Below are 17,482 nucleotides of genomic sequence, written 5' to 3' on the forward strand. Positions count from 1 at the left end.
ACACTCACTATCCGTTTTCACTTTACTCTTTTCACCAAACAACATCTATTACCAGTTCCTCTTCTTCCTTTTTCCACCCTCCAAACTTGCATGGTGATAGCAAGCTGAAGATGCCAAAGAAAAAAAATTTAGAAATGTTGATCGTTATGAACTTCATGTTATACATTATCTCAGTGATCTAAAATATGTAAGTTTTTTTTTTAATTTTTTTTATATTTCGTAATTATAATTATTATTGTTCGGTGGTTAATTATTATTGTTGTGGTTATAAATTGAATTTAGAAATTATTATCATTTTTACCAGATGTAGGTTTTTTTTATTTTTTAATATTTTTTAATTAAAATTATTATTGTTAAGAAGTTTATTATTGTTGTTGTTATTGTTAGAAGCTGAATAGAAATGTGTATTATTTTTGTACTCTATCATCTAAAATAATACACTTTCAAAAGTACTCTATCATTCATTTCTCTCGTTCTACTAGATAATAACAGAAATCACACTAACAAATTTTTGAATTACATACCATGAAAAAGAAAAATACAAATGCAGAGAAAGAGGAAGAAGACGAGCAAACTTAAAAAAAAACACGGAATTTAGACGGTTGAACGAGTTGCACACTTTTATATTTTCAATAACCCTAAATCGGAGCCACCCGACTTGTTTGTTTATTTTTTTTTTCTGATGTATCCATTATCTATAGCATCACAAGTCATAACCAACTATTATAATTGGTGTATAGTATTTATATTGGGTTGTTTTGTACTCTAATTGAATGGAAATTTTAAATTTCAGTTTACTGATTTATTTCGCAGCACTATTATTTAAGTATATTTTACTTGGTTGATCCAGTATTAAATTTTTTTATCCTTATTATTTATCATCTATTTTTTACTTTAGATGTATGGAAATAAAAGGACATTTGCCAACATATACTATCATTGTTCTCTAGTTCTAACTATTTATTTATAATCTTCATTTTTTTTAATCAAAGATAGGAGATTTGAATCCGCAACCTGAGTATGAGGAGACTATGCCATTTGAGCTATTAGTCATTGACATTTATAATCCTCATTATTACCAATAAAATATTACTAACTTATTTGATGATAATTCAAGTTTTCGAATGAAATATTGTGGCATGAATTTTGATAATGATATATAGAGTATAGATATTCACATACATTGATAAATACATTCTGCAAACAACTTCAATTGAAAATACAAAAACATTTTAATTTTTTAAAATATAAAATATTTAAAATTTTTCGTATACAATATATAAAAATAAATTAATCATTCAAAGAGACTTAAATACTTTGCTTTTGAAAAATAACACATATTTTTAGTCAATAAAAAGTTTTATTTATCTTCGAGTATAGTCGTAAGAATCGCATTAGTGATCGAATAAGTTAGTCTACCAATTCATTAATTTATTAGTTCAACTGATAAATTATTAGTTATGCTGATAGAACTTGTCATAGGTAAATAAAAAATATAAAATAATAAAAAATCTAAAATTAAAATTTAAAATAGATATCTTTATTAATATTTAAAAAAAAATTAAATTTCAACAAATTATAATAAAAAATTTATAATTAAATTATCATTAAATAAGTATATAAAATTCTAGTATTTTTTCATAACAAAAACTTACTACTTTTATTTTCATACTAAAATGATTATTTTTTATTCCAATAAGTAACTAATTAGTTTATATTTATTATATTATTTTTATTAAAAATAATATTTAACGAATATCATATAATTATAAAAAGAATAATGATATTTTAATTAATAAAAATATTTAATAATATTTATATTAATAATTGTGAATAATAAAAAGAGAAAATTTCATTCCTTTCTCCTGTGAGATGCTAAAATGACACTCTCCTCTCTTCTAATTTATAAATGTATATTCATTCTCTTCTAACTTTTAAAAAACCTATTCTTTAATCCATTTTAAACTTTTTGTGTTAACTAATGTTAACTTTATCCATTTTTTAAGAAAAATAAATTATTTTTTAAAAAAATACCCATTAGCAAAAAAATTATTTTTTATCTTAAATTTTGCTTACCAAAATATCCTTTAATAAATTATTCTTTTATTGACTAAATTGTATTTTTAAAACAATTTAATAATTATATTATTTTTTTAAAAATACCCTTTAATAATTTTTTAATTATTAAATTATAATTTTACCAAAATTTTTGTTAACAATTTTTTTATATTTTACTATTAATTTTTTGATATTTATATATATTATTTTAATATTAAATAAAAAAATTTTAGTAACATTATTTTTCAATATGAATATATATTAATTGTTATACATATTAACAGTGATAAGATTTTTTTATTTAATGTTAAAATAATATATATTGATATCGATAAATTAATAGTAAAATATAAAAATAATTGTTAACAAAAATTTTGGTAAAATCACAATTTAATAATTAAAAAATTATTAAAGTGTAGGTATCTTAGAAAAAATAATTTAATTATTAATTTTGTTAAAAGTATTTTGATAAAAATACAATTTAATCAATAAAAAATAATTTATTAAAAGGTATTTTGGTAAGCAAAATTTATCCATGAAAAATAAAATTTTTGTTATTGGAAAATTTTTCAAAAAATAATTTAATTTTTTTTTTAAAATTGGATAAAGTTGATATTAATTAACACAAAAAATTAAAATGGATTAAAGAGGAGGTTTCTTAAAAGTTAGAAAGAAGGAGAATGTATATTTATAAAATAAAAGGGAGGAGAATGTCATTTGATTTTAGCTCTCACAAGGACGGGAAAGTGAAATTTTCTCTAATAAAAAATATAATTAATTTAAGGTGAAAACTCAGACGAAGTCGACTTCACGTGAAGTTGATACTTGAGAGCTGTTAGATAATTTGACTGATTTGACTAAATTTTTATCCAACAGCTCTCATATATCAATTTCACGTAAAGTCGACTTCACTTGAGTTTCCAACTTAATTTAAATACAAGTGAGTATAAAATTAAAATAATATTAATAATTAGTATATAAAATAATAAAAAATAATATTATTTAGTAATAAAGAAAGTATACAATAATAAAAAACACTTAGACTAGAGTGGACCGGTTGAAGGTTGAATTCACTAATTTTTCGATGGGACCAGTTCAGATTTATTTGTGTTTTTTTGGGACGTTTTTGTTACAAAGCTTCGAATTGTGTGGACTGTGGAACGCTCTCAAGCACTGTAAGTAGAACCGGACCGGAATGACCACTTCAATCGAAAAATTGATGAACCGAATTTTATATAGATTCGGTTCGATAATTAGACCGCACAAGATTCAGAACCAGTAAAAATTGGTCAAATTCGTAAAGAATCGGTAGAAATCGGTCAAATTTGATAGCAATTGGTCTGACCGAACTGGAACAATTTAAAATTTTGTCAAAATGAAGTTCAAACACCCATCCCTCCAGGAAATAAAAGGTAACTACATCCACCAGACTAACTTATCTATTACTAATATATATACAAATTAAAATACATATTAATATATTTCAGTAAATAATTTACTTTTATTTAATTTATTTTAATTTTAGTTATAAGCTCACTTATTTTTAAATTAATTATATTTTTATTTAACAGTAATTATAAACTCACTTATTATTTTTTTATAATTATATAATATCTATTAATATTATTTTTCAATAAATACTTGTAGTATATAATAGTATAATAGATATAAACTAATTAATAAATTATTAAAATTCAAAAATAATACTTATTTTAATATAAAAACAAAATAAAAATATTTTTGATAGAATAAAATTAACAAAATACTTATTGTTTCTGTTTCATATTATTTAAAATAGCTAGATATTTTTAAAATATATATAAAAATATATATTTTAAATTTTTAATTCTAATTTTTTTATTATATTTTATTTTTTATTTACATAGAACCGAATTAACCGATTCAACTAGTGATCCACAGATTAAACCAATAACTCAGTGACCCAATAATCTGATCGGTTCGATCACCAATTCGGTTTTGACAACTATTCTCTCAAGTCTATTTTATATTTTATGTTTGTTTGTTTGATTTTTTAATATCATTTTAATATATTATAAGTAGTTCAGTGTTTCACTGTCACCCACAAAGAAGCAGAGAGTACTGCTTTAGAGTTCCCTTTTCTTTCTCCAAAGACATAACTCCTTTGTTTTTCTCTCCCTCTCTCTCTCTCTTTCTCTCTCCTGTTCTTGTTCTTGTTCCGGAGGATGGACCGCTAGAAATTTATCACCAGAACTTGGATCACAGCAAAAGGAAAGTGGTTGATTGAGATCTATAAAGGCTGGAAGAGGATCCGGCCGATGTAGTTAGGACCTTTCTGCATCACTCGCTGGAAAATTTTCTGCTCACAAAATGCATGTTCGTTGCATTTGAAGGTTTTCACTTTTCAAACTTCTTTTATTCTTATTTTTTAATTTGTTGATGCATGTTATTGTTGTTCTTCCTTTAAGATGAAAGGATTTTTTTTTTTTATGTGTGGGTTGAGAATATTGGGAAAAAAGAAGGGGTTTTTGTTGAAAGAAGCTTTGAAGACTATTTTTATCAGCGGTCTTATACTGTGTTCTAAAAGATCGGTTGCAACTTTTTTTTTTTTTTACTTTCTCACCAATTTTTCTTTTCTTTTTGTTAAAAATAGTATATTTTTACCTGTGTTCAATTTGTTATGCGGGCTGTTGTACAACTTGAAACCAAAATTAGTTCTTTTTTTGCTGAAGAAAGTTTGTCTCTCTTTGGGACAGATAAAATCAAGTTTCTCCAACAAATTCTGACATGTGTTGTGTCTTTTTTTTAGTTCACAACAAATCAAATTTTCAGTTGCAAAAACTTATACTCAGTATTTATTTGTTGTATTTGGTATATAAATGAACGAAAATAAATTTAAGATATAATCAAATAGTTTATTTTTAAATCAATATATAAACATAATGGATGATTTCGTACTTCATATATTAAGGAGTTATTAGATCTCATTAGTGTTTATGGTAGTTAGCTTAGCAATGAAAAGTCTAGGATTTATCAGTTGATAACAAAATTTTGTATCATTCTATGCAGGGTGTAATTGTGGTCATTTTCACCTTCATTGTATAATCTTTAGCTGAAACGTGTTTTTCACAAGTTATGATTTAATTTTTTAGTTATTTTTATATTCATATTTTTCATTTATATTTAAAGCTTCTTTTTCAAGTTTTAAATTTTACTAATAATATTTTTTTTGAGTTTGTTTTCTTTTCAACTATCACACCTCTTTTCCTTTTTTTTTCTTCGCAGCATTTCTTTCTTTACTTTCTTTTTCTTCTTTTTGTTCTCATTTGTGATTGGTATTTTTTTGTTCATTATAATGTTGTTGTGTTTAAATTTTTTTTTTGTGATATTGAATAATTATTTTGTCTATTTTATATATTGTGAAAATATTTTACAGTAATTTTATTTATTATTTTGAATATCTACTCACAAAATACAATCTTCAAAAGCATATGCTTTAAAATGCGATGCGCAATAAAAACGGAAGCAGATGTATGATATTCTTCTGGCTTTGAAGATGTATAATATTAATAAAATTATTATATATTTTTATTATATAATTAATAATTAGTATATAAAATAATATTATTTAATAACAAGGAAAGTATAATATTATAAAAAAGACTTAGACTAGACTGGACCGGTTGAAGATGGAATTCACTAATTTTTCGATGGAACCAGTTCAGATTTATTTGTGTTTACAAAGCTTCGAATTGTGTGGAACGCTCTCAAGTCTCAATCACGAGTGGGGTCTAAAGAGAATAACAAATGGACAAAGGGTAGTAGGTCACTGGTGGACCCTACAAATTAAATGAAGACATCTCGCTGCATTGAAAATTTTCTTTACATATGCATACTTCTGAATCACACTTCAATGTCTTTAAAGCCAAGTAAAATCATACCTTATATATAGCCGTTAGTAATATATAATAATTAATTAACTGTGTAGCCAGAATGCATGACAAATATGGTATTCTGTATCATTACCTGTATTGTATAGCAAGAGATTTTGAGCGCAATGTTTCCTTTTTGATATCTAAGATTTGAAAACAAAATTTAAGCGCCAACTTTTTCTTTTTGAGAGCACAAATTTAAAGTCAGATTTAAAAATCAATTCCTTCCATTCATTTTCTCTATCTCTCTTTCCGTTTTTCTCCTCTTTTTCTCCCACGCTCTCTGGCTCTCTGATTGCTGTAATTTGTAAACACAATTGCAAGATGACTGATGAAGCATGGTGAGGTGCCAACTGCGTTTGTAGTGAGAGCAAATGGTCACACTGACACAACTGAGGATGAAATTAAGCAATTCGTTTCCAAAGAGGTCAATATAATTACCCTTATTTACTCTTCCCATAAAAAATTGATATTTGCTGTGACTAATAATTTTATTATTGTTATTTTCGTCTGTGGAAATTTTTATATGCAGGTTCTGGGATCTTTCAAAAAAGGACCCATATATTTGGGGAAAGAGAATGTTATGATTTGGAACTATTTAGAAGATGGAAGTTACTTAAATAAGAAGCACTTGAAGATAGAGATCATCGTTTCATCCATCTGGTGAGTATTAACATGCTGAACTTAATTAATCACTTAATCAAATCCAACCGGTAAAAAAAAGTGCTTTTAAAATAAAAAATATATTATTAGAGAACTAGTTTTTTTGTTTGCCGTGGTTCAGAATTCATTTTACTTTTGATATATTTTTGTCATAAAGCATTTTTCTTTCTATATCAAGTTTCTGTATCTAGCTAGTTTTAGTTTTATTGAAAACATAACTATCAGGTTGCTTCCATGATTCCATGGCTTGCTTGCTAGTGCTCAGTTAGTGTGGTTTTTTCATACCTTGTGTTGCATGTTTATAAGAAACACTTTCATGTATATTCCACTTGATTGATTTCATGTTAAAGCTATCATTAGACGTATTTCTTTTTTAACTTTCTTGAAGCTGCATCTTTTATTTTTTGGATTGGTGGCTCGTATTTGTGGCTAGACTGGTCCTGCAGCTATGGTCATTGGTATAATTTCACAGAAAGTAGCCAATTTTTGTTACAATCAAGTATCTATTTGTTTTATCTTCTCCCTTTCCTTGGGAGGTAGACTTAATTTTAAAATGTTACTTTGGCCAAGTAATTGCGATTTTCTTCTTGTAGCTCCCATTTGCTGATTAAGTGTACTAATACCAATTAATATTATGGATTAAAATTTTCTATTGTAATTTTCTGGTACATTAGGTAAGGCTTGGTGTCTATACGGTTATGGCAAGGACTCTGATGTCATTTTCTGGTCTCTTTCTCAGGTATCCAAGTGATGCAGATATTTGGTGGTGGACATGAGATATGTGCAGCCAATATTCAACCAGTTTTGAGTCTACTTGGTAAGCAGTTTTTTCTTCTTCTACTGCTTTTGCTTATAGGTTTAGTGTTTGGTGGGGTTTGAAAATTGATAAAGAAAAAGAAAAGAAAGAGGTTTTAACAGTTCAAAGTTTAGTTATTATGTCATTTTTTTGTGGAAGTTGATTTAAAGCATTGATGAATGGATTTTGGGCTTGTCAATTGAAAATCAAGAACTCAAGCTGTCAAAAGAACGTGGAAAGAACATAGTTAATCACAACCAAACATAAAAAAAATTCTTATAACAGAACTATTACTGATTTACTTAATAAACAGAATAAGATTATCTAATTAACAAACTATATAGTTATAACAGAACTATAATGGACATAATGTTTTTTAATACTAATGCTAACAGCATCCTAAATATCATGCACTACTATAATAGAGTAATAGATTCTGCCCAAATTGAAAATTTTATTCTTGTCAACATTATATATAATATTTTTTTGTTTCTAGGACCTGTTCTATAACAATTATATATTTATATCTGACCGATTTTTTGTTTTGGGTTGTTTTGGTGAGCCCAACACATGCGAAAACCTGAACCCGCCCAAGTCCCAACGTTGCATATAGAATCAGGCATAAATGAACATTTTTTTGCACTATGAAATCAGCAATGACAGTAACATTAATGATATAAAGGGGTTAATGGTTACTAATCCATGTAAATCCGCAAGATATCACAGCATGTGAATACAATTCTTAAAATTATAACACAAAACAAATCAATAAAAGTATTAGTATTATTCAAATAATTAAAAAAATTAGCGAAAAATTATATCCCTACAATAAAAAATTATAGTAAAACGTGGAGTTCAATTATAACTAAATAATAAAATTATAAAAACTAATAAGAATTATCATCCGTCAACTTTAAGTGACTCACTTGTAATAGCTCTATTCAATGAAAAATAAATAAAAGTTAATTCTAAAATTTGAATTATTTGTGATGTTTTTTAAATTTATCCTGATTGTCTAAAATAACTAAATATAGTAATTAATTAATATAATATCTAACAATAATAAAAGGAACTTAAACTCGTTATAAATATTTAATTCTTCACAATATAAACTTAATATTTGTATAACACCATGGGCATCTCATCCTAAAAATCTAAACATAATTGAGCAAGGACTCCTTAACTTGATTTTCAATATCTGTAAGTAAACTCCATTAAAATAAAAAAATATATTTTTAAATTTTTATTAAAAATAATTAAAAGTAAATAAATTAAAATCTTACCAAATTTGTTCTCATAATATATGCAGATATATTTTTACAAAACCAGTTGAATTGTTTATATCCATCGTCATTTTTTATTAAAGTATTTCTGATTTTTGGAATCATATATTAGAGTTTTTATTAGATATTAATTCTTTCCTATCTTGTTAACCCACTCAAAATATGTCACCAAAAAAACAAAGAAGTCGGACTCTAGAATTAGTTTTTTGTTTATTTTTTATTGAATATGGATATTACAAATGTGAGGACGTTGATGGAGGTAATTCTTGTTGGTCTTTATCTTGAAGATTGCATCCCGCGGATTTACGTATGTTAATAACCGTTAACCGTTTTTTTTACTCATGCCTTTACTAAAATCCTTTCTTAGATGCATCTCAAAAATATTCTTGACCCAAAAATAACAAATCAAACCCTAACTTACAACAATCAACTTATATGTTTGAGTAGTAAGTTTATGCATCCACTTCAATAAGTGTCGGAATTCGAATCCCATCATGAAGCAAAAATTTTTGAAGGAAAATCGAAAAATCCATTGTTGAAGATAATTTAGGGAAGAATAGTTTGAAGAAAATTTTTTTAATGAGGATTTTAAAAAAAGGAGTTTTCTGATTTTGTTAAATTTTGAGTGGTATTCAATTATAGTTACTTTGGAACTAACTTGAAACAATTGTAAAGTATTATGTTAGCATCAATGATATTGTTTATATCATTAATGTTACTCTCATTGCTGATTTTATAGTGCAAAAAATGTTTATTTATGTCTAATGCTATAGATAAATCAGTTATAATTCTGTTATAACTATGTTAAATTGTTAATTACTAGGTTTTCTTTTAATTTGTATGATGATGTAGAAACACATTGACCTTCCTTAATTATGATTCTCTCATGTAATGAATGTTATATTTTCATAAAAGCACTTGAATACAGCAATAATTGCCAACTTGACATAATATTATTACTTAATCTACAAATGTTGCTTTGTATGTAACCCTGCTTTGAATATTAGTATGACATAGCACTTGAAATGTTGCACTTTAATTTTTATTTATACAAGTGGCATGAGGTATCTCTATAACGGGCATCCCTTCCCAAAATAGAGAAAGTTTCAAAGTTCAAAAATCAATTATAGTTTATCTAGCCAAATTATAAGCACGGATTGAAATTGCAACTTTGTTTGGATTCTAATTTATATTTCCCCATAAAATCAACTCCTTGGATTATCTATAAGGATTTGTTTCATTGAACTTTTCAAAATCTTCAAAATCCGTTCACACATAATTAATTAGGCTAAATGACCAAAATCTAATCTTTTGTCATCTTTAAAAGATGGGAAAATTATCACGTATAACTCTTCATTATAAATTACAAAATTTTGAAGATTAATTTTTTTTCATTTTAAAAATGTTTTCGGTTCAAAAATCTTTTTCTAAAAATACATCATATAATTCAAATTCTTTTTCAATCTCTCATGCAGTTAGTTTTGGTTCTTTCAATAGATTGGCTATTTTCAATTCTTCTTTACTTGGTTGGACAATGCTATTAATTTTAATTCTTGAATGATCAAATATATTATCATAGAATGTTATGTAGCTTTGGTTTCATTCATAAAACGAGTTACTATGTTAATAACTTTCATAAAGATATTCTAGTGTTGTGGAGAAAGAATCATAATCTCGAAGGTTGTCTTTTTAGTATGGGCCGAGAGCCAATTCCGCAATCCAATGGCGAGCACGAAATCAGAAAAAAAAAAAAAATTATAGATCTGGCCACAACAATTGAATCATGTCTTAGTGAAAATCAATATGCATTACATGTAAAACTACTTTCGGAACAAGGTTAGTATTTGACTAATATTGAAAATGATTATCTTCGAAGATTGAGGAAAACTGGGTTTTTTTAGGGGATTTAATCTACATTTTTAAAGAATGAGATGATTTATTTAGTTTTTCTATTTTTCATATGTTTATTTTCTTTTTGTGAATTTTATACATTTTATAAATATATATCTTGAATCTTGATAGTGTAGTAGGGTACGGTGAGGGATAGTAAAATAAAATAATTCAAGATGGAAGGGACTAAAAATGATAAAATTAAGAATGTTAAAAAAAATAGAAAAATAAATTATAAGTATAATTTTGATATATTTTCAGTCTAAAATATTTTACAGAATTATCTAATTATATCTGATGTTTTGAATTATTATTCACACAATTGATCCAAAAAATAGTTATATTTGCTAACGTAACATTTTTTATGGAATGTACGAGTAAAATTATTTTATACTAACAGTATATTCAAATTAAGTTCTTAAATTATTGCCAATAAAGATAATAAAGGGTTAGATTTTGGTCATTTTGCCTAATTAATTATGTATGAAAGGACTTTGAAGATGTTGAAAAGTGTATCACGCAGATATTTTTGTATTTATATAATTGGTTCTCTATCTGATCAATCTCTCATGCAGTTAGTTTTGGTTCTTCCAATAGGTTGGCTATTTTCAGTTCTTCTTTACTTGGTTTCTTTTGAATCAAGAATACTGATTTTGGAAGAACAACATTATGGATTTACATTTTATATTACAAGAGGTTGTTTTATGTGCAGGTGATTAAGACAAATTGATTTGGAACTATTTAGAAGATGGAAGCTACTTAAATAAGAAGCACTTGAAGATAGAGATCATCTTTTCATCCATCCGGTGAGTATTAACATGCTGAACTTAAATAATCACTTAATCAAATCCAAGTGATTTTAAAAACAAATAGATTGTAATTAATTCCTTTATACTATGTTAAAATAAAAAATATATTATTAGAGAATTACTTTTTTTGTATGCCATGGTTCAGAATTCATTTTACTATGATACATTTTTGTCATAGTGCATTTTTCTTTCTGTATCAAGTTTCTGTATCTAGCTAGTTTTAGTTTACCGAAAACATAACTATCAGGTTGCTTCCAAGGTTCCATGGCTTGCTTGCTAGTGCTCACTTAAGTGTGGTTTTTTCATACCTTGTGTTGCATGTTTATAAGAAACACTTTCATGTATATTCCATTTGATTGATTTCATGTTAAAGCTAGCATTACATGTATTTCTTTTTTAACTTTCTTGAAGCTGCATCTTTTATTTTGGGAATGGCCTCGCATTATCATCCCCTGTTGTTGTTCTGCAGGTAAATAACCTCACTACTATATGCTTTTTTTTTTCCTTTCTCTTTTTCTTTTCCCTAAAAAAACAAAACTTTTGAAGGTTTTGAATCTCTGAAATTTTGGTATAATTTCACAAAAAGTAGTCAATTTTTGTTATAATCAAATATCTATTTATTTTATCTTCTACCTTTCCTTGGGAGGTAGACTTAATTTTAAAATGTTATTTTGGCGAAGTAATTGCAATTTTCTTCTTGTAGCTCCCATTTGCTGATTAAGTGTACTAATAGCAAGTAATATTGTAATTTTCGCTTTTGCTTATAGGCTTAGTGTTTGGTGGGGTTTGAAAATTGATAAAGAAAAAGAAAAGAAAGAGATTTTTATACTTCAAAGTTTAGTTATTGTGTCATTTTTTGTGGAAGTTGATATAAAGCATAGATGAATGGATTTTGGGCTTCTCAATTGAAAATCAAGATGTCAAAAGGACGTGGAAAGAACATAGTTAATCACAACTAAACATAAAAAAAATCTTATAACAGAACTATAACTGATTTACTTAATAAACAGAATAAAATCATCCCATTAACAAACTATAATAGAACTATATATAATAGACATAATGTTATTTAATACTAATGCTAACAACATCCTAAATATCATGCACTATTATAATAGAGTAATAGACTTTGCATTGAAATTTTCATTCTTGTCAACATTATGTATAATATTTCTTTGTTTCTTGAACCTGTTCTATAATAATTATATATTTATATGTGACCGATTGTTTTTTTGGTGAACCCAACACATGCGTAAACCTAAACACACGCAACATAGCATATAGAATGAGACATAAATGAACATTTTTTTGCACTATAAAGTCGGCAATGACAATAACATTAATGATATAAAGGGATTAATGGTGGATAATCCCGGGTATGCCATCTGCGAAAATCAGGGTCATAGTCGCAGTAGATGTCCTAAATATGCAGGATCAAGTGGGGTTGGTGGCAGTGGTGGCTCGTAGGGTTTTGTTTCCAGTGGTGGGTTTCAAATCATAGTTGTAGGAAGATTTGGAGCACCCTTCAATACCGAATTAATGTACTTACTCCTCCACTGTCCATACAAGAAGCTTGTGAAGATCAACAGCAAGAACAAGTGAATTACATACACAATCAATGCTCTGGACATAATGAGGTTTATGGTGACACGTATAACCCATCCTGGAAGAACCACCCCAATCTCAAATGGGGAGACAATCACACTCAGACTCAATAGCTGTGGCAAAGGAACTCAACCCAAAATAGTTGGAAAAATACAAACAACAACAACCAGCAGAATAACAACCAAAATACATACAGAAAATCACAAAACAATTACTCCAACTCTAACCATCATCCATCCAATAATCAAACCACCAACCAAAACACTTACCATCAACCTTCAACATCCCACAACCAACCAATCACACAAGACTCTCAGAGGATCACCAATTTGAAACTCTTAATGGAGAAAATGATGAAATACCAAGAGATGACAACAAAGAACCAGGAAGCTTCCATGAAGAATATGGAGAGGCAGACAGCTTTCCAAGCAGATTGCTACTGAGAGACCATCAAGCTCATTAGCAAGCGACACCATTCCTAATCCAAAAGAGGAATGCAAAGCTATACAGCTAAGGAGTGGAAAGACATTGGTGGACAACAAGAAAAGCAACAAAGAGCCAACAGAAAAAGAGGAAACCAGCAACAAGGATGTGACAACAGGCAAGCAGGCCCAAAAAAAAAAGAATCAACTAAGGATCACAAGCAGAGAGTGAACTTCACACCTCCGTTGCCTTATCCACAAAGGTTCAACAAAGAAGCAAAGGATCAACAATTTCATAAATTCTTGAAAGAGCTTATTAACAAAAAGAGAAGTTGGCCTGAGACGGAGACTATATTACTCACTGAAGAATGTAGAGCATTAATCCAGAAAAGACTCCCCCTAAACTTGATGATCCTGGAAGTTTCTTTCTGCCTCGTACCATTGGAGGATTGATCATCAACAAGGCAATGTGTGATTTAGGGGCAAGTATCAACCTAATGCCCTCTTCTTTGGTGAAAAAGCTTTGTATAGAGGAAGTGAAGCCAATACAAATGTCTCTGTAACTAGTGGATAAGTCAGTAATATGTCACAGGGGTGTGATTGAAATGCTTCTAGTTAAGGTGGAGAAATTCATATTCCCTGCAGACTTTGTGGTCTTAGACTCAGATGAGGATGAAGGTGATTCCATTATACTTGGAAGACCTTTCTTGGCCACAGCTAGGGAGCAAGGAGAGCTGACCCTCAGAATGCATGATGAAAGCATCACCTTGAATGTCTTTCCAGAGACACAGCTCAAAGATGAAAAGAAAAACTGCATAGAAATTGACAAAGAAGACTTGCAGTGGAAGGAAGGAACTAGCAAGAAAATCACTTATTACTTTCCAAAGCAAGAAATAGACAACACAGCATGAAGAAAAGAGAATGGGACGATGCTGAGTGATGAAGGAACTCAAGAAGAAATTGAAGTGTTGAAAGAAAAACAAGAAAAAGACTCAGAAGGGGTAGAAAAACAAGAAGATTCCAACTGAAGTTTCTCCAAGGGTGATGAAGTACAGTTGATTTATCAACAGTTAGGAACAAGCCAACAAGCCAATAACCACTACACAGTTTGCAAAATACTCTCACTTGAACATGCTGGAATTGAGCATCAAGGAACAAAAAGGAAGCTCACAGTGAGGGGGGACAAGCTGAGATACTATAGTCGTCAACCACTTTAATGGGGCCAATGCCAAGCTAGTGACAATAAACGAGCGCTCCATGGGAGGCCGCCCATGATTTAGTTTTCTTGTCTTTAATGTTTCAATATGAATAATAATTGTTGCATTAACTTGAATTCAATTCTTTCTAGACAAAATTGGCAACTGTTCATGGCATTGGACGGCATATGATCGAGTTCTAAGTTTGGTCTGCCCACAAGCACACTATGACATATGTTTCTTGGGCTGTGTAAATCAATTATTCAGCCTAGTGTAGTACATATTGCAAGAACAAGCCATAAAAGTCGAGAATCTTTTGAGTTTTGAATCTCATGAAAGTACAACAATATATATATTTAAAAAAAAATGGTTATGAAGATTTAACCGAAAGTGATATTGAAATTTTAAAAGGTTATAATTGGAGGAAGCATCATTTTGGACTATACAACCAAACATTAAGTTTGGTGTCCTCCAAAAATGTACAAAAGAAAGTCACGGTTAAATAAGCATAAGGAATGATAGTCAATCTATAGTCTAAATATAAGCATAAGGAATGATAGTCAATCTATAGTCTAAATATGAAAGGTTCTCTTGTTGCATTTTGATAATGTTTGTTTTGTTGTGATTGTTAAGTAGTCGGAGAACTATTCTATGGAGGGGACAAGACAAAGGAAGGCAAGTTAGCATAAGGAAAAAAGTGGATCACATGGCTTGAAGGGAGAATCTGGAAAAATACTTTGATGACCGAAGAGATGCACTTCATGAAAAGGCAAAAGTTTGTTCTCATTCAACTTTGCATGCACACCATTGATTTATAAATTGTCCCTATGAATCCTAACCATCCATCTTTCATAAAAGTGACTATAAAAAGCCTCACTTGAGCCATGCACATGAACGAAGAAGTCACACACATCTTGCATAATCAAGCCTTGTATTCTTCACTACTAAGGCTTAGAAACTGTACCTTGAGCAACAAAACACCTTTGTTCATATACACTTTAAACACTTTTCTTCCAAGAGTGCATCACATTATCCAAATCTTCCCCATCAACTCTTAACCTCAGTGCTACCAACCACTCAAGGGAGCATGGCTTCTTCAACGGCCAAACGAAGAAGAGGAAAGGAACCCATGGTTGAAGAAAGTGAACTCTGAGTATGATCGATGGAAGTTCAAATCATGGTACCATCAACTTTAACAGGAATGGATGAACGATAAAAAGATATATCCAGAAGTTCCAATTCTATTACAAGATGAAGGATGCCAGGAAATGAAAGCCAACATTAAAAATAGGAGATGGGAAGAGCTCACCTCACCAATCACTAAGATCAATGCCAACATCTTAAGGGAATTCTATGCTAATACCCCAAGGCTTGATATGAATATAGCTCCAACCTACAAGAGCTATGTAAGGGGAACGGAAGTTGATTTCAGTTCAAAGGCTATCATGAAAGTCTTAGGCCTACGAACAGTCCATTTTGATGAGCCAGGGTACCACCAAAGAATAAGTGAAGACCCAAACTATGATAAAATTACTAGTGAAATCTATGTGGTGAACACGGATTGGGTAGGAGATGCCAACAATAAGTACAAATACTTGAGAAGAGGAAATCTCACCCCTGAAGCAAAAGGGTGGTATGAGCTAGTAAAAAGATCGATCTTAGGCACAGTGAACACTTCAGAGGTCAACAAAAAAAGAGCTGTCATGTTATATTGTATAATAGTGGGAGGAGAAGTGAAGGTTCACGAGATCATTACAAGTGATATTCAAAGGATTGCAGAGAAGAATTCGGCTGGAGCTTGGCTATACTACCCAAGCACCATCATGCGGGTGTGCATGAAGGCCGAAGTGCCAGTGGAGGATGCAAACCCAATATGGTTGAATCCAGGCCTACCTGTAACCTTCGAGAGGATGATGGTTGTCACAAAAGCACAACAAAGTCGAAGGCCACAAAAAGGGAGAAGAAGAGAAGAACCACAAGGAGAACAGGAGGAACAGCAATAATTCCAACCATAGAACAACATGGACATGGTTTAGATGCAAAAGACAATTGAGAGGTTGTCACAACAATACACGGAGATTCAAGAGAAGCAGGAAGAATTCCATTCAAGAGAACATGAGAGCTTTCAAAGAATTCACAACCCTTTAGGATGCAAGGTATGGAGTTCAAGCTGACTATAACATAAATGGCCAAATAAAGTTGGGCTACATTGCGGATCATGTACACAATATGGAGCCAGCATTTCCAACTTTAAAACCGAAAGTAAAAACGAAAAATTGATATGATTTAAAAGATCTCCTCTATCTTATCAATATGTATTAGTGTCAATATACTTGGCTCTATAGGGCTTTGGCCCTACTTTATAAGGCCAAAAGAATAAAAGGCCCTATGCTCAATAAGGCCAAATTTTTAGAAAACCTTGCAAGCCCAAAAGTCTTCATGGGCCAAACATCATAGGGCTAGCTCATGGATAATCCTCTTTTTTTTGTTGCTTTCTCAATCTCTATTTTAACAATCTCGATCATATTTAAACAATCAAAACTCCATTGACCTGGTCCACAAAATAAACTCTATTTACAAAGTCAAAAAATAAAACAATATTCTAAATCAAATTTTCTAAATATTCAAACTTTTACTAAACTGGTTTATTCTTCAAAAACTAAAACGATATTTCAAATCAAATTTTTCAAACAATCAAATTTTTACTAAATCTGTTTATTCAAGTTTCCTATTATATTGGCAAAGATGGCTTAAAATATCGGGTACAAGATGCTACCCTAAACTGAACTATATCACCCAAACGATGAAACATACTTAACTAAATCAAGACTTCGATAGCCTTACTGTTG

General features: G+C 29.3%; 1 long non-coding RNA gene across 2 annotated transcripts; it reads left to right on the forward strand.

Annotated features, from left to right (window-relative positions):
• The first annotated feature begins 4,157 nt into the window (after positions 1 to 4,157).
• Positions 4,158 to 15,804, forward strand: LOC107626087 (uncharacterized). Of its 2 annotated transcripts, XR_015904949.1 has the most exons (6): positions 4,158 to 4,430; positions 6,294 to 6,396; positions 6,502 to 6,632; positions 7,372 to 7,449; positions 11,314 to 11,407; positions 11,822 to 15,804. It is a non-coding gene; the product is annotated as an uncharacterized LOC107626087 (long non-coding RNA). The 2 variants fall into 2 exon arrangements; XR_015904950.1 differs by lacking the exon at positions 11,822 to 15,804 and having other exon boundaries at positions 11,314 to 11,534.
• The last annotated feature ends 1,678 nt before the right edge of the window (positions 15,805 to 17,482 follow it).

Source organism: Arachis ipaensis, chromosome B2 (assembly GCF_059453495.1).
Source record: "Arachis ipaensis isolate K30076 ecotype BB chromosome B2, ASM5945349v1, whole genome shotgun sequence".
Classification (NCBI taxonomy): domain Eukaryota; kingdom Viridiplantae; phylum Streptophyta; class Magnoliopsida; order Fabales; family Fabaceae; genus Arachis; species Arachis ipaensis.